Genomic DNA, 19,414 nt, shown 5'->3' on the forward strand with positions numbered 1-19,414 from the left:
AGCTGAGAGTATTCAGAATTACCCTTCCTACATTCTCCCACGCAATGTAATCTGTGCTTGTATTTTTTGATTTGTTAAGGCAGTGAATCCATTTTATTTTCTTGTTGAGTTTTAAAAATTCTTTAGGTCTTGATAATTAGTAAGATAATTTATTTCAACTCAAATACAACTATGTTACTTCAGACACCACAGAAATAATGCTTTAATATAAACTAAATTAACATAATTTTTATTTTGCTCATCATAAAATAATATGCTTCACAATGGTTTTATTATTGCAATCAGTCTGCCTGTGAAAGAAAATATTGGAATGTAGTTTTTAAATTATGTCAACATTTTTAGTCATTTGTGAAGAAACTTAAATGATTTTATTTAGCACTAAATGGGTAAAAAGTTGTTTCAAACCAAATCAGCATATTTATCATGAATGATAATGCTGCCTGGCTTTTGTTTATTTTAGGATATATGCATACACACACAAACATGTATATAAAATCACTGACAGGTTTCCTTGCTTTCTACGTTAGGAACTTACAGTCTTTCCCTGTATGCAATACAGCTGGCTACTCCATGACCGAGGTTATCATAAGAACATGCCCTGGATGTGCTAATGTTTAGAATGACCTGATAGTAATGTTTTCCTGTTTCTATTCTTACCAACACTTTTGTTTCATCTGTTATGTACACAGCCCTATTGACTGAGCCAATAAACAGGAGTTAACCCTTCACAGTCTGAACACTGGTTGAGTGTTGTTACCATCGAGAAACATGGTACGATTCCAGATCCTACTGCATATCGCGAGACACACCACGGCTCTTCAGCACAACACAGTCAAGCATGCGACTGCTGCTATTTTCATTGTATTCTTGACTTCCTAAGCTCTCTCCCTCGCAACTCATAATCTCTTATCATAACTTCCCTGCTCAATTTCATATGGCTTCACCATTTCACTTTAGGGGTGTCTTTACAATTGCTTACAAATTTCACACAATCAGCTATTTGTTAGAAAGGGAAATATAGTTTCTTATATTTTCAGTGAAGAACAATTTTAAATATAGTTTCTTATATTTTCAGTGAAGAACGATTTGGTTGTGTTTAAACTGAGCCTTAGCTTAAATAAGCTCTCCCGAAGTCCTGTCAATTTCTGAGTGGTGCTAAAAACCAAAGAACTGGACTAAAGGAATGGACCTTGTACACAGTAGTGTATTTTTATCTTTCATTGAAATAGATTACATCAAACCCCCTTTCTTCCCTTCAACACCCCCAAGTACTCACTAGTCTTTCTCATTCCCATACACAGGTGTTCTAAAATTGGATGTGCTTTGAAATTACTGATAATGTAACCACAGTGAGCTCAGAGCATTAAGCAGGAAAGCTGCTTCAGTTACAACCAGGTCCCTCTGCTGTGATGGGAGAAGGTACAGAATCGAAGACCAAGTCATCCTTTCTCCTCAAGCAATCTGGGTTTCTTTTACTTCTTGTACCAGGTCTTTCCACATCACAGGAGACTACTGGCAAGGCCAATAACCCAATGTCATTGACCAATATCTATGTTAAGAGCCATATCTGGTCGTAAAAATCTTTTTATTCCTTGGAGATAGATCAGAGCCAGAGATCCAATTTATTGGCTTAGGTGGTACAAGTACCTCGTCAGCTGCTTGGTCTCTATGAGATTCAGCCGACAAATTTTGTGGCTTATTTGTTTTGCGAGGCCCTCATAACAGCAACCTGTGCCCTATTGGCCACACAGCTTCATTATCGTCAGGACCACCTCTCAGGGCCCAGAGCAGAGTTTCTCCTTAACTCACAGCTTGTGTGGAATGTGCAGGCTAGGCCACAGGCCCTCTGTGGTCGTAGTCACCAGGATCAGATTTTGTGCCCCTTCTCTCTGGTTTGGTTTGAGCTGCCTGTGGGGTGGCCTGACTCTCACTTGGCATCGCAGTGTTTTAATGAGGAGCAAACATTGTTTTGGAGTGGCACAGCTGAGGAGGGGCAGGGCACTGGTGGAAAATGTTGTTTTTGGCAGGAAGAGTGGTGTGATCCACCAGAACAGCTGGTGAGAGAGCACTTACTGTGGAAAAAAAAAAAGTGTCTACTAACTAGAAGCCTCCCCCTGCTTGCTGAAGTTTCAGTGAAACATTGTGCACGTTTCTGAAGCTGGAATTTTTACTTCTTAGAATCTTACAAGTGAGGAAACACAGCTGTAACTTTGCAAACGAAACGCCTGTGCCTAGAATGTTGTAGAGAAATTCAGAGGGGAGGTTTTCATTCTGTTTGTTTTTTTTCCCTATCTAGGGGAATTAAGCTTGAGATAGTATCGAAATTTTGGCTTGAATAATGAGTCAACTCTTAGACAGAGGATGGATAATCTCATTGGAAAGCAGAGCCTGAAGAAGGGTGAGAATAATGAAGAAAGAGTCCAGTTCTGAACTGAAACTGGAGTCTAAAGGGGGGGGGCAGTAAAAGGGCAGGAGACAGGTGCTCTGTGAGAACAGAGGTTGTTCTTTAGATCCAGAGACGTTTCATTTCTCTAAAGAAAAAAGTTACATTAAAAGGAAACAGAATTAGTAAATGCAATCCTGTGCAAAAATGCACTCTTAATTATTCACCAGCAATGGTACACGTTCAGCTTATTATTGAGCACATCCACACTCTGCTCATAAATGTCTGAGCACACAGTGTAGTAAACATTATTTCAAGTCAACACCCAAACTGAAATTGATATGGTGAGGCAGACAGCTTATGAGGAACACAAAAATTTGTTTCTGAATGCTTTCTGCTACTGAATATAGGGATTTAATTCCCCTGTTTGTATGTACATATGTGTGGGCATATTTGCATATGTATACATACATATGTAGAGGGAGCATACATACGTGGAAAGAAATTAGAGTGTATGATGGTTGTTAGGATAGTAAATCCTTTTAGTATGAGATTCAGATTTCAGAGAAATAATTAACCTTCTGAAAACATTTTAAGCATTTAAGAAAGACGTTTTCAAGAACTTCCAAACCACCCAGTATATACTCAGATACTGAAGTTGCGTCATTGATAGATCATGTGTCTCCTCATCAGTCGAATACTGAGCTAGCCTTGGTGTACATCTTTGTATCTGTCTAAAGGCTTTTGGTAATTCTCTGTTTCTCTTTGTAGGCTACCATCTCCTCGCCAGTTCAAGTAAGGGTTACTTTACAGCCTCCCCTTAAACGGAAACAGATAAAACATCCAGGTGTGCTTTTGTTCCCTGCGCTCCAGGGTCGCTGGAACTCTGGTTTCATAAGTTTTCCTTTCTTCCGTTTATTCAAGCTGAATAATTTATATTAAGCTAGTCTGGTTAATTCTAACTACCGATCGACCACGCCCCTTCAGGGAGGCAATATTTCCCATAACCAGACTGAGCTTTGTTTATGTAGATTGCACAGATAAAGAAATCAAGTTATGAGCAACATATACTATGGAGGGAGATTGGAAAGATTTCTTGGGAAAGAAGTCAACACCCATAGAAACATGAAATTTTATATAATATTGGGGAGAAATATGAATTTAAAGTATTTTGGCAAAGACTACAAAGTGTCAAGAGATGCTTGGATGATCTTAGGAAGAAGTCAGGGAAACTTGCCTATCTGGAACATTCCTCCCATTCTTAGGACTGGGGAAAAAGCTCTGACTGAGAAACGCCAGGTCTTGTGATGTGACAGTCTAACTCTCAGTAAAGTTGAAGGCGTCTTGTGTTCTCTGGCTCCTCAGGAGTGCCACACTCGGTATTACTTCTCATTGCAAATTTTAATAAGTTACAAATTGTGAGACTAGATTCTATCATTAATTTGAAGCCAGATACAGAGAAGATAATGCAGAAAAATATTTTAGTTATTCAAACATAGTCTATAAATACATTAATTTTTCCTCTGTAGCACTTTTGGAAAATTGTGTTACTGCCTTAATCTGCATTAATCTCTTCATTATCTTCCAACTCCTTCAGTATCTTTATGTTCAGTCTGTGCTTTCTGGTGTGCCTCCATCTCTGCATTTTTGTCTGGGATCTCAAGCTATCAGGAGATACAGAAAACACTCTTTAATGTTTTTGTGTATATTCAAATGCAGGAGCTATTTTTCCACCCATAATCCTTTCACAATAAGTTTTATTTTGAATAAACTTTATCCTTCAAAGATTGCATAAATTTATTGTCACTATCAAATTTGATACATGTCATGATGATTCTTACATTAAAATGACAATTATGTTCATCTTTCTTCTTTTACTTTACATACTTTATTATTCATTTTTCATACAGCATAAGAAACTTAATATCACAATATGAGACTGAAGAAGAAGATGACTATTAAAATGTCAATAAGATAGAAAGAGAAAAATACCAGGAATAGAGCCTCATCTGTAAATGTCCATTCACAGACACTGGAAGGTAAAAATAACAAAGTGTCATGTACAAAGGAAAGTCCAAAATTCTGGTACACCGTCTATACATTTGGCAACTGCTATTATGAAAGGTTGAAAACTGTTAAATTTTTATCGTAGTGATGCACAAATATGTAGCTAGACTGTAAATTATCAGCATTTCAAGAATTGAATCACATTTGAAGTAGTTAAGGTTTTTTATCATTAAAACATCAAAATTATCCTTGAAAATGCAAGTATCCAGGCTTCACAAATATTCTCACCAGAGAATATGATAATGTCCTTTTCAGTTCTAATCCATCTACTCTGATGGTAATTTGATTAATATATATGGCTCATGCTATATAAAACTCAGAACTATCAAACCTCATCATTTTGAAATTGCTATTTACCCCCGTTTGGCCATTACACATGATTTAAATGAGATACGACTGTCACACTGTACCCCACCCTCAAAAGTAAAGAGTGGAATTGCTGTTCCCAGAGGCTGAGGAGGGTGTCATGCAAAGGGACGGGAGCTGGTTAGCCAATGGCTACAAGTTATACTCAGATCGAATAAAATACATGTTACCTTTTACAAATAGGGACTATAATGAGCCGTAATGCGTTAAATATTTAAAAATAGACAGAAAAAATATTTTGAGTATTCTTATAAGGAAGAGTCATTGAGGGTGGACTTTGGGGTTTCAAAAGACTGGCGAACATTTGTTAGCCTTCTCTAATTCCTGTTTGTCTTTCTAGATGTGGGTTATCATTCGCGGCTTTCAACTGCCTGCAGCCTGCCACCTCTGCTCCATCATCATGGTCTCCCTTCTAGAACCATGAACTCACAAATAAACTTTTTATTCTATAATGAGAGGGCTCACTTGTATGGGTCCATTTTATCTTGACTAAAGGTCAGAGAGTTGGAACTTACTTCTGTTCCTTCAAGGTTATTGTGAATTTCTACCTCAAACAAAGATCCCACCTTGATTTAGATCAGAGAGTTCTGCTCTCTCAAGGTTATTGTCAACAGGTGTAGCTAATATCCAGGCCTGGTATTTCAAGCATTAAGAAATAGATCTGTTTCTACTTCAAACAAAAATCTAAGGATCCAACTATGTTCCTACCCCTTAGGGAGAGAACTAGGGATTCCACCCAGGGAGTGGTTTCCCTATAGAATGTTTTGGTCTAGGGTGTGAGCATTACTTGCCTTGTTCTGGCATCAGAATGTTTAACTAAGAATGTAGCTCTGTTCATTTCCTTGTATCATGTTAATGCAATTTTTTAAAAATCTTACTCTTATCTTTTAGGGTTGGAGTAATTAAGCAAATGGAAGTTAATTGCAGTTGGATTTCAGTATTCATTGGAATCTCTCCGGGTACTATCCTATGCTTCTGCTTGGTATTTTCACCTGCAACTTCATTCTCTTTATGCGGTTTTCTAATCCCCACGTGCCTACCCTAGTAAGTGGTATCCTTGTCAAGGCTGGTCTCTGACACTTTAAGTTGCCTTTGTCACAGTGTTTTATCACAGTAATAGAGAAGCAGCTAATACACATTAGAAGCTAACTAACACTGTGAAAGACACAGAGAAAACATATGTAATCAAAAAAGAGCAAATTCATATCTTTCATTTAACCTTCACTTCTATACATATAAGTTAATTTAGTAAAATGTAAGGAAATGCAGGTTGCATGAGATGGCATCTTTTTGTCATGCAGTAATTCCAAACAAGAAAATAAGTAACAAGAAACTATTCTATAGTTATATTATTAGTACCTTCTTGAGAAAACCAACAAACTCATGGTTACAAGGAACAAATAAGTCTCCTGTAACTCGGAAATTATTCATTAACCTTATTGCTTATCTCTCTCTATACTGCTCTTGGTGAGTTACACATATTTTTTTCTTCCCCATGTTTTGTATTTTGAGTCTGTTCTTTTGGATTCGGTAAAAATAAATATGTGAAGCTATTTCTATTTTTGCCCCCAATATTACAGGTTCAGGTTGTGAAGATGTCCTCATAACCCAATATGGTAGTTTGAATGATAATGGCTCATATATCTGAGTGTTTGGTTTCCACTTGGTGAATTGTTTAGGAAAAATTAGGAGGTGTGGCCTTGTTGAAGAATGTAAGTCACATGGTGTGAGCTGTGAGGTTTCAAAAGCCTACACCATTCCTAGTTATCTCTCTTTCTCTCAGACTCCTACTTGAGTATAAGATGTAAGCTCTCAGCTACGGCTCTATCACCATGTCCGCTTACCTGTCAGTTATGCTCCTACCATGATAATGGCCTAATCCTTCAAAACTATAAATAAGCCTCCAATTAAATATGTCCTTTTATAAGGTGCCTTGTTCAAATGTCTCTTCATAACACTAGAACAACAGCTATGACACCCACACTTCAAATTGTATTCAGAATCCAACCAATTTCTGCATCTTCTATTGTTAATCTGAGTCAAACATAATTTTGTTGTTGTTCTTGTTGTTGTATTTTTTCCATCTGTTTTCATGTTGTCAGTGGATGGTGTTTTGTTAATATAGAGCTTCTTTATTCTTTGTATCTCTTGAAAGTGACTGATAGAAAAAAACGGAATTGAGTTAAGAATTTCTACAAGTAGAATCTGAAAAGAAACATGAGGTTTTATTATTTATTCATTTTTAAACTGAATAAGTTAAAAAAATTTCTTTGTCTTCTTACCAATATTTTCTACTTACAGTCTATTTATTATAGATGTTTAAGAATATCGACATTCTCAAAATAGTGGAGTTTCACAGAAATTAATGTTCTCTCTCTCTCTCTCCCTCTCTCTCTCTCTCTCTCTCTCTCTCTCTCTCTCTGTGTGTGTGTGTGTATGGTGTTTTTTAAACTGTGTATGCCTTTTTGTATGAATGTGAGTATGCTTACCTTTGGAGGCCAGAAGTCAGCTTCCAAAGTGATTTTTAGGCAATATTTGCTTTTAATTTTGAGGCAGGGTCTCTCACTGAGACCTGGGACTCTCCAGTTAGACTAGGTTGGCCGAGAAGCAAGCTCTGGAGAGCTTTCTGTCTCTGTATCACAACATAGCTGTAATTACATCTGGCTTTTTATGTGGGTGCTGGGATTGAAGTCAGGATTCCTTGGTTGCAAGGCAGGTGCTTTACCCACTGAGATATCTCACCACCACCACCACCAACAACAAAGTCTATGCTATTGGCCACACAGAACTGATCCATAAGCTTATAAAACATGGAAATTTTTTCTAACTCCTACTCCTTGATGTTCATAATCTTGTTCATCTTCCTTCAGACTCCATTTCCCACTCCCGAATGATTTATATTGTGAAGTTTCTCTTTGTTTGTGAAATTCACTTTTTCTGGAAGTTCAAATACTTAAAAGTCATTTCAGTTGGTATTAAATACTATATTATAATCAAAGAAAAATTAATCTGAGCTCCTAGAACCACTTTTACAAATGAGTAAGGAATTATGGGGTTTGCTAACATCTCCCAGTCCAATTTCTTGATTTTTGTAATGATCAAATGCATTTACAAATAGAATTATTTGCTAAGCAGATACACTGTCCATGGAAAGTTGTTAAGAAGAAAAAAATTTGAGAATGTCAGAATTGGCAATTTATTGGATTAAAATAAACTCACCCCTTAACTCTGTTTTTATTTGAGCTCTTTTATCAAGTATCACAAAATTTTATGAGAATTAATTAACATAATTCATGATAATATTTTATTTAAAAATTAATTACAATTTTAGTTTGTGTGATGAACATCATAGGGAATATTTTACATGTGGAAAATTTAACATATGTAACACACATACGCATGTAATTTAAAACATTATCATATGTAATTCTATTCTTAACACCTTGTAAAAATTTCATTTAAGGTGTTTATTCATTTTATAAATAGTTAAATTTATTCTAATAATAGTTTTTTTTCTTTTTGTCCTGCAACTATGATGATATTTCTTAGAGATCCTGAGAACTGAGGTTTTACTGAGATTTTATTCTTAGACTGAAGACATACTCAGTTGTAAAGTGCTTATGCACAAGTGTGAAGACTTACTAACACCTGCATAAGAAACTGGATACAGCAGTGGGAACATGTCGTTCCAGCATTGCAAAAGCAGGAAAAGGGATTTTTCTGAGATTTGCTTACCAGCAAGTCTAGACAAATTGGTAAGCTAAGTTTAGTAGGAAACTTTGTCTCAAAAAATAATGGAAAGGATAACAGAGAAACATATCCTGATATCAACTTTTATGTGCACACACACACTTGTGCATATAGACCTGCACACACATGTACACAGACACATGACCATGTAAACACACACACACACACATTTTTGTATGTCATCACAGAAAAGACATGGTACCATGATAGAAGCTAGCATTTTGAGTTGTTAAGCAAAAAACATATTAGAAATACTAGAGAAAACAACATTTTGAATGGAAATTGGTATAAAATCTATGCTAAAGAGTTCATGAGACCATCAATTAATTGAGAATTTCCAGAACATAATCTTAAGAACAGAAAGAAATTAGGTAACTAAACTGCCTTTGAAGGGACTTATATAGCAACTTACGTTATTAAACTTAGTAACCAAATTTAACAGTGTGTACAGAAAGACTTATATAAGATTACTGCTACTAACCTCATAAATGTGTGTTCAAAATCTGACAAAGTGTTGAGAATCAATCCTTTTGAACATCTTACATATATCTGCGTTGTTAAAGAGAAAGCAACCAAGAGAGCAGATGAGAAGTCATAGTTGCTGAGCAATGACTATATCATATAAACATATAAAGTATGTTCTTTATATGTCTTAGGTATGCTAAAACAAGTCTGTCATTGAATAGAAGCCAATAAAAAGCAAACAAACCTATTGGGAGAATGGGGACCTTGGGGAAGGGTTGAAGTGGGGAGCGGAAAGGCAGGGACGGAGCAGAGAAAAATGTAGAGCTCAATAAAAATCAATAAAAAAAGAAAGAAAAAAGGGAAAAAGGGAATATAACTAATGTTAAGAGGATAATCGCTCAACTTCAGAGAAAATAATTTCAGAAATGTCAACGTGAAAATTTTTACTGATGATACGAATCAGTAGCCAATGCCTCTGTGTGCAGAGAAGTACCAAATTAGACTATTAAAATATTTCCTTAGAGTCGAAGTTATTACAGCTCTTTTCCCTCACCTATTCATCAGAATGCATGCAGCGACACATGTAGTTACTGCAACGATTCCAGTCGCTTTTCAATTTGGGAGCATGTTATGATTTCTGTTAGATAGGGACATGGATAGTTGGGAAGACTTTGGATTAATGTCTAATTTACTTTATTTGCTTTTCTTCTTATAACTGGACAACTCCTTGTAGTTTTATAATTTTTGAATCATCACCCACGAGTCTAAGGTCTTTAGAATGAGCTTCCCGAGGCCTTGTTATTAGTTAGCAAATTTAGAGAATCTCCTACGCGTCGGCCAAATCTCCTTAAGCAAACCAGTGAAATGTAGGAATGGAGAGGTCTAATGTGGCAAAGCAGTGACAGGAAGTGATTCCTCACAGTTCCCTTTGTTTGTCTATTCTTAACCACCCTCCTCGGGAAGTGTAAATGAAAGTCGGGATGATTTATTTCAGAAACTAAATAAATAGAGCGCACGGTTCCCTTTTCAGTTCACTGTGTACCTTCCCTTCTGGTGTCCTTCCTCCCTCTGCAGAAGCTATTTCAACAAGACCATGTAAATGTCTCTAATTGCGGGAGAAAATGTTAATATAACATTTGCACAGTTCAACGGCTTCAAAGCTGTTTCATTGACTATGCTTAAAAGGCAACTTAAACACCGAGACCTCACGTCCACATAAATGCCCGTTTAGTGGGACATTTGGTGACAGAGCCTTCAAAACAGAAACAAAGAGGAAGGGAATCAAACAGCCCAGTATTCTAGCCTCATTCAAGTCATTTAGGAGCCCCATGCTTAAGCCAAGGATTATTAGTGAGACTATCTACGTCGGCCTGCTGCTCAGGAAGAAACAGCTCTCTATTAAAGAAAAAAGGGGGAAGGGGAGAAAAGAAAATAGTTTAAAGCTCAGTAATTCAGGCTTGCATAAATCTTTAATGGGTTCTGTCTTCTTATGATTGGCTATGTGTTCTTTTCTCTGCCCAAGGGAGGCACTATATGTCTTAGAGGAGAATAATAGTAACTCCATCTTGTGTGTTATATGATATCTGCCAGTAATCCTAAGGATTTGGGCTTTGTCTGCCGTAAACAAAAGGCCACCCATCCATAATGTGTCTGAGCGATTCCAGACTCTTCACCTTAGCAGGTGACACCACAAGATGGACGTGGGCAGCTAAACCCATTTGTACCTTCAGGCAATTTTGCTCCGAAGATAACTTAGAAAATGTAAAAACAAAAACAACAAAAAAAGCATATTTCTCTTCTTGCAAGAACAAAGTGTGACCGGCACCCTGCAGTTGGATCCATTTCCTAGGCTTCTCTCTGGAGTCAGGATGAAACGTCAAACAGTTCATGATGTTTTTGTAAGCTGATAGAGAAGATACCATGATGTGGATTAATTTATTAGAGATGATGTTCATTTCAAGCCCTAATATGAAACATGGACGACAATTGAAATAAAGGGGGAAAATATTTATGATTTACATGTTAATGTTTCACAAAAGATGATTAAAATTATGTAGAAAAATCTATTTTATCATTTCAGCCGTGGGGCATTGCAGACTGAGTTAGGTTCTGGGTGGTTAATCTTCCTAAATTGATGGATTTATTCACTCAGGTGAATGTACACCTATTACCTCTACGGGACTTTCCTCCACTCTGAGAACCTATGAAAGGCTGGCTGTTAGTGGACTACGTGAACTCACTGTCGAGGTTTTAATCTTAAAGAGCATCTGCTATATTTCTTTGCCATGTCTGATAAAGCAAGTCTCAAGAAGTAGAAGCTGCTAATTACATTCTGGAGGGAAGAGCATGCCTTTATGTTATGACTCACTTAGCAGTATCAACAACAAGAGAAAATTCCCAAGCTGTCTGCATGAAGGAAATCATTGTACAAGCTAGATCTTGCAAGGAAAGAAAGTATTTTGAACTGAATGCCAAAGTGAAGAAAGCATCCACACTGGCCTTCGAGATCATCCCAAAGCAGGTACAAGTGCATGCTAACTGTAAATTCCCAAGACAATTTCTGCTTTGCCGAATGCCATTTGGAGGTGAAAGGGTAGATTTTAATTTTGAGTTATTGAATTTTAACAAAAGATTTGAAATTCATCGGTAGTTGGACCAATTTCTGTTGTTATAAGTTTGTGACACCCTGGAAATTACAGTCAATAAAAAAAAAAAAAAACCAAGCAAGGCTAATGAAAGGGATCACTGACTGACAGGTATACCATGTGAGCAGTTTTAGTATGGATTTCAAATATCCATTTCACAATATGTGACCATGCAGAGCTGATACCTCTGAATAATGTTTTCTTAATCATCAAAATTATATTTATAATTTATTCTTGGTTTACACATCATAAACTAACAAAAGGATTGGCTTATTAATTATTCACCACATCAAGTGTTGCTTCACCATGCTCTTTCTAACATATGGAAATTTTATAAAAACAAGTTTAAAAACATTGTGAAATAAGTCCCGGAACTCTCTTCTTAAAGAGATACATTAAGAATTTGGTGTATTTTTGAGTCTTTGATCGTTTTAGCAGACTTTAACTTGTTAAAAGTGATGGAATGAGGATTCGTTGTATTTATTTACCCTTTTAACTATTGAAAATATTATACCCTGAATTATTCTCTTATATTGCTTATTTGAGTTAAATTGTCTTCAGTTTTATTCTGTACAGGATAAAATAAGTGTTGTAGCATATTTATTACTTAGAGAAATTTTTAAATTTAAATATATTTTAATCATATTCTTTCCCTTCTCCACATCCTTCCAGATCCTCCTATCCCTTATATCCACCCAACTTTAAGTTCTTTCTCAAAAAAATAAATAAAAACCCAATACAATAACAAACACACCCAAGATAAAGAAAATAAAATAAAACAACTTCCAAGAACAAAGCAAAAACAAAACCCCCATCAAACTATAACAAAATAAGAGCATACACACAAAAAACTGTGGACTCCATTCTACATTTGCCAAGTATTCCTGAACATGAGGCATGCTCTGGAATGGTTGGTATAGCCAGTGTCACCCTACTGGAGAAAACTGGCTTTCCTCTCTTAGCATAAATACTTCTCATAGTATAATTGACAGCTTAGTTGACTTTTAAACTAGTGGCTAGGTTTCCTTTCATTCATTAATGCATTTAAAAAATATATAACAAAAGGAGTTGGGTGAGACAATCAAACAGAAGGAAAAGAACCCAGGAGAAATTACAGGAATCAGAGACCTATTCATCTACATACTCAGGAGTAAAAACACTAAATTGGAAGCCACAATATAAACACAGGGGACTTTGTGGAGACCCCTATCAGCCCTGTGCATGCTGCTTTGGTCTCTGAGTTCGTATGAGCTTTGCTCATGTTAATTTAGAGGACCTTGTTCTCTTGATGTCCTCCATCCCCTCTGGCTCTACCACTCTTTTTACCTCCTCTTTTGTGGGGTCCCTTGGGATCTGAAAGGAGTGATTTAATGGTGTCATCCTCTTTATTACTGAGAGTTCCAAGGTCTCTCACTCTTTGCATAATTCCTGGCTGTGGGTTTCTTTATTCATTCCCATCTTTTACACGAGGAAGCCCTCTGATGTTGGTTGAACAAGGCACTGGTCTGCGAGTATAGCTCAATATCATCAGGAGTCATTTTATTACTACACTTTAGTTTTCCTTTCCTAAACTAGTATCATTTGATTTTACCCTACGTCCCTGGGATGTCTAGACTTAGGTTCTTTGTAATTTAAGCAGTGCCTAGTATGGGTTTAATCTTGTGGAGTGGGCCTTAAGTCAAATTCAGTATTACTCCAACAAGCTTTGTCCCACCATTGCACTCGCTTATCTTGCAGATAGTGCATCACTGTAGATAAAGGATTTGTGGCTGGCTTGGCGCTTACACTGACTTTTCGATAGTGTAGAGTACCTTTGATGGAGGAGAGTTATCTGTCTATGTTTCTTTCATTGGTTAATTAATAAAGAAAACTGCCTTGGCCCTTTAAGAGACAGAAAATTAGGTAGGTGGAGTAGACAGAACAGAATTGTGGGAACAAGGAAGTAGAGTTGGGGAGACGCTTCAGGCAGTCTCCATAGGGAGTCTCCATGCTGCTCCTCTCCGAGATGGACGCAGGTTAAGATCTCTCCTGGTAAGCCACACCTCGTGGTGCTACCCAGATTACTAAATATGGGTTAAAGGAAGATATGAGAATTAGCCAACAAGAGGCTGAAACTATGGGCCAGGCAGTGTTTAAAAGAATACAGTTTCCGTGTAATTATTTCGGGTGTAAAGCTAGCCGGCGGCCGGGTGGCGGGACACAGCCCCGCTGCTTCACACTACATACCTTCGAGTCTCAGACACATTGGGATGTAGGGGTGAGAGCTCTATGTAGGCACCGTCTTGCCATCCCCTGTTGTGTAGGAGTTGTCTTCAGCAATGGGGCCTTACTGTCCGTTTGCTATAGACTTAGCAACAACCTGTGCTGTTCAGGGATTCATGAGGCCACGTTAGCCAACAACTCACTTAGTTGTAACCTAATCGTGGTCCTGGAAGCTTCACTTGGTAGCAATTATGTATATATTTTAGGAAATTTCTAATGTGTTCGGTTTCCATACGACCCTTAAACCGCCATTAATTTTAGCGTTATCTCCCCTTATTCCCTCCTATAAACCCTCTCCCTTCCCTGCTACTTGATTCTGCTTCCTTGATCTTGCTAACCCTGCATCCATCCATAAGTAACCATTCCATCTCCCTTTTATAATGGACTCTGTTTCTCCCTCTAGTCCTTTAAGCTACACCTATCCTCTCTAGTTCTATGGATTGTAGCTTGGCTATTATTTACTTCATGCCTAATAGCCTAGCCAGTGTTCTATTGCTGTGAAGAGACACCAGGACCATGGCAACTCTTATAAAAGAAAACATTCAACTGGGATTTGCTAACGGTTTCAGAGTTTTAGTCTGTTGTGCTCATGCCAGGGTACATAGTGGCACACAGAGAGTCATGCTTGCTGAGAAGTGTATATTTGGATCCAAAGGCAGCAAGAAGACAGACAGACAGATATACAGACACACAGACACAACACAGACACAAACACATAGACACAGAGTGGGGAGGGAGATAAGGGGAGAGGGGAAAGAGAGAGAGAGAGAGACAAGAGAGAGAGAGGGAGAGAGAGAGGGAGAGGAAGAGATAGAGAGGAGATATAGAAACAGAAACAGACAGACAAATACAGACAGATAGACAGACAGACAGATAGACAGGCTGGGCCTGGCTTGGGCTTCTGAAATCTCAAAACCCATCCCCAGTGACATACTTCTTCCAATAAAGCCACACCCGCTAATTCTTTCAAATAGTGCCACTCCCTGGTGACCAGGGATTCAAATTTATGACCTCATGGGAATTATTTTTATTCGAGCTACATACGCTCTTATTCAAATATATAGTCTTGTTTTCTTTGTTTACTGCAATACACACATTTCCATACATATAGGAATATAACCTGCTGAATCACTTTAGTGTTACTTGTAGGTATATGATTTCAGGAAGGACCACTTTTTATTTAATAATTAATTAGGGAGCTTAATCCTGGGAAGACTATATTTTCCTATCTTGCCATTCCTTAGTTGCCTAAGTTCTTTGTCTAGGAATGGGACCCCACCATATCCCCCTGCTTTTATGTTAGCTCTCTATTGGCGTTGTGCTGGTCCCAGTCTAATTAAGGCTCCCATACTGTTGAGTTATCATGGATGTAGCTTCCCTGTCATGTCTAGAAGACACAATTTCACAGCATATTTCCTGGTTTTCTGGCTCTAAAAATCTTTTTGACCCTTCTTCCTGAGCTGTAAGTGCAAGAGTTATATTGCCAATGTATCAATTCAGGTTGAGTAACCATGGTCAGTTGTCCTCTTCATTTTGACTAGTTCTATTTTTTTCTGAAAAGTCTTTATCTGTTGCAAAGAGAAGCATCTTTGATGAGGGACAAGAACTACTCTATGTTATAGGAATAAATATTTTAAAAGCCATTAGAAATTGTGCTGGTTTAGGAAATTAGTAATCGTAGGTTCTCCTCTATGGAGATCATCTACTCTAAAGCCCACATTTCAGGTGTGAAGCTAGAGGTCGTGAGGATTAAGGAGACAAATTTTCAAAAACCATGTAGTTGACTTTTCTAAAACTTCAATCCGTTAATTCTTGCCATGCTCTTAGAGTTATCCAAATCAATACAAATTCCTTGTGTACAAACTATTTTCATCTATTTGAAACAACTGCCTTATTTTCCTGTATTCTTCTTTTTCTCTAAAGCTACTGCATTTTCTTTAATTACTAACAGTTGAAAAATCATTTGGGCCTTTCCACTACAGCTCATCAACGTTCTACCTCAAGCCTACGCTCCATACATGGTCTGGCCAGCAAAAGAAACAAAGGAAATAGCTTCATCTTCCTCTTTAGTTTTCTGGCTCTGTTAACTTCATGTAAGATTAAATTCAGGTTGTTTTGACAACCACATCACACTATTGACTTACGGTGAACTCTTCAACTTGAAATTATGAAACCTTTCAGGTTTTTGTGAGATGAGCCACCACTGAAAACAGAGACATGGAAAGTCAAGGGCATCCACTGTTTTAATTAACTGTTGGGACTACTGAGTGTGTCTGAGGGACTTACCAACAAGAGAGCAAGTTAACATTCCTGAATTCTGTTTCCACGGTGTTTGCTCCAGGATATTTGCCTGCTGCATATTTCATACCATATATATTAGTCCTTTCCAGAGTATGCATTCTGAAAATGTCAGGTTCTCTTCTGTGTGAGCATCTCTGCTGATGAAGATAGAAACGCTGCCTAAGACGAATGGAAATAAAAGTTGACTTCATCGAGACCATCTCCAGTTGATTTAATGAGCGCTGTGCCATAAGTGTTCTCCTCAGAGAGGAAGCCAACTTGAAGTACTGCTGCTTAGTCTTGAACACCTTTCTGCATCACGTCTACAGATGGGTGAGTTGGATCCAGTCAACACTTTATAGGAATGCAGCTATAGCACCCTGTGAGTTACCTTTTTAATTGCAATTGCAGGAAACAATTGGTAATCATTTGGCACACTATTTTGTGGACCAATGCTGCATTTAGGGATCATTTCTTCCCAAAAGGTTGCAAAGGACTTTATTTTAGTATTAATCTTTTCCCCTTTGAGAGATATTAGGAAAATAAATTTCAACCTGCTGGCATGTTTCTAAACATATTCACTATATGTTTTCAATGATTATAATTTGTTATAGCAAAAGGAAATTTGAGTAACATGGTTCAAAAATAAGTAGATGATAAAATTTCAATTCACAAGGAAATAAACAACTATGCAATACTTTTGAAACTTTAGTTGTAATTTAGCACTTGGTACTATAGTATATACAATAGTATATCAAATTTGTCAATTGTGTGAAACTTGATATACTACTGTATATACCGTAGATGACAAACAATTCAACAAAGAAACAAAAATAAAGAAAATGAATAAGGTAATAGAGTCCTGAAAAAAAAAGCCTATTGAAAGAATTTAACATCATGGAGAAAACATGTTTTCCAAATAGATTGCGATTTTAGCTAGGTCTTGAGATAAAATAACTTGAATATTGTTCGAATAAAATTATAGTTTTTACTTTTATAGTGCAATTTATATCTTCCATTTGGAGTAGGGTAACAATCCCAAATTTCTTTTTGTGAGAATTTCTTTGAAATGTCAAGATATTTTTAGTTCAGCAAAATATTGTTTCTTTTAAAGATTACCCATAGTTTTGCAATATAATATTTTTTGATTTCTTGAGATGAAGTTTCTCTGTGTAACTTTGGAGCCTGTTGTGGAACTTGCTGGCATTGAACTCGCAGCTCATAAAGATCCACCTGTCTCTGACTCCCAAGTGCTGGGTTTAAAGGCAGATGACACCACCACCTGGCACTAATAATATAAACTTTATTAGTAAATATTTTGTGGTACTGGAGATAGAACCAACAACCTCAAGCACAGTTTTTAAAAATATACAGCTACTCACTGTCAATCTGCATTGAATAACAAAAATAATGCATTTAAAAGAGAAAATTAAACCATAGAGAACTAAAAGTACCTGCCGAAAATATGGGGATAGTTATCATCTTTTTTCTTTATTGGGGTAGTATACTCATATCAAAATTTAGAATTTTAACACTGTAATGATGTTTCATTATTTTGAAATTTCTATTTCAAGCTTAATTGCTGAGTTTTGATAAACTCATTTAGGTCAATATTTATGAACAGGAATGTAGGCAATCAATTCCTTTATAAACATTGAGCAATAATGATGATATCCCTGACTTAGCAGTAATTTTGAGATATATGCAATTAATTTTCTTGAATGTATTCATTTAAATAACTGTATAATAATTATCCTATAGTTTGCAGTGATAATGAGAGGGGAAGGAGAAAGAGGAGGAGGAGATCCCAAAGATTCATGACTTCCAAGTCAACACTTAGTTCATTATCAAGATGTCACTGTTTGATCTTCCCAGTATTTTCTACGTCTTTGTCAAGATTCTTCTTGATGCCTAGCTTCCCTGGGGCCATAGACTGTAGGCTTATATATGGTGTTTGCCTTTTTGGGTCTGAATTATCTCACTCAGGATGTTTTTTCTAGTTCCAACCATTTGCCTGCAAATTTCAAGATGTCAATTTTTTTTTAACCACTGAGTAGTTCTCCATTGTGTAAATGTACTGGTGCTGTGGGAACTCCTTCAGTCAATAGCCTTTAAGATACTGGGCCACTTTGGGTGTGGTCTCATGTACTATAACTTAGTACGTAAAACTGTGCACAGGACCCTTGGCTGCTGGATTCAGTTCTAGTTTCCAGAGCAAGTGGAGGACTGTGGATCACTACTCTTTCTGTGAGTTTACCCCTTAATAAGTAAACCTTTATTATACTCTATTCTGGGATAGTGTGGAACTATTTAATACCGCAACAGCTTGGCACCCCAAATACCCCCAGTTCAAATAAGAACTTCAGAAAAGCCCTATTGATAGAATTTAACATCATGGGGAAAACATGTTTTCCAAATAGATTGTGATTTTAGCTAGTTTTAAAATAATAAACACACACACACACACACACCACACACACACAAAGATTCTTCTTGTAACCCACTTAAATCATCTGTCCCTAAACATCCTCTATTTTATTTTTATACCTACAGTCCCTGTATAACATGTACTTTTGATCAGTTAAAGGTTGCATTCAGTTTTCTTTACCATTCTACCATTTTTTCAAGGTATGAATTAATCTTAGATAAATTTAAAAATAGACATAATACAAGTGGTAGCTCATTTTTGTGGCTATCATGGAATACATGAGACCAGATAAACTTCAAAAGAATTTTGTTCCTCACAGCTTGACAGTTGCAGAGCCTGAGATCAAGGTGAGGCAGGGCTCTTAGTTTTCCTGAGTAATGCATCTGTTGGAGGAGAGGAACATTGTGCTTCAGATGCAGAAGATCCAAGAAGGCAAGGAGAGAAAAGGGAGTCTATCAAAGTGATAGTTTCTCTGGTTACCTAAACTACCACACTTAGATCCCTCCATCTTTCTCAACTCTCTATCACCTCTTAATTTGTCTTGGTGGCATTGAGAGCTGCTTTGTGTCATGCAGTAGACTATTTTGCCTACAGAACTTTACTTGCAAGTGTTTGTTGTTTCAAGGTGTGTTTTGGACACGTTCAAGGCCTCTGACTTCTGGTACACCATCAATACTGGACCTTATTAAAACTGCCTATATCCTGTTGTTGCCTCAAGTCATAGAGATCCTGCTGTAGGACCAGTCCTTTTTTGTGCTCCAGTAAAGT

The sequence above is a fragment of the Arvicola amphibius genome, chromosome 14 (assembly GCF_903992535.2).
Source record: "Arvicola amphibius chromosome 14, mArvAmp1.2, whole genome shotgun sequence".
NCBI lineage: Eukaryota > Metazoa > Chordata > Mammalia > Rodentia > Cricetidae > Arvicola > Arvicola amphibius.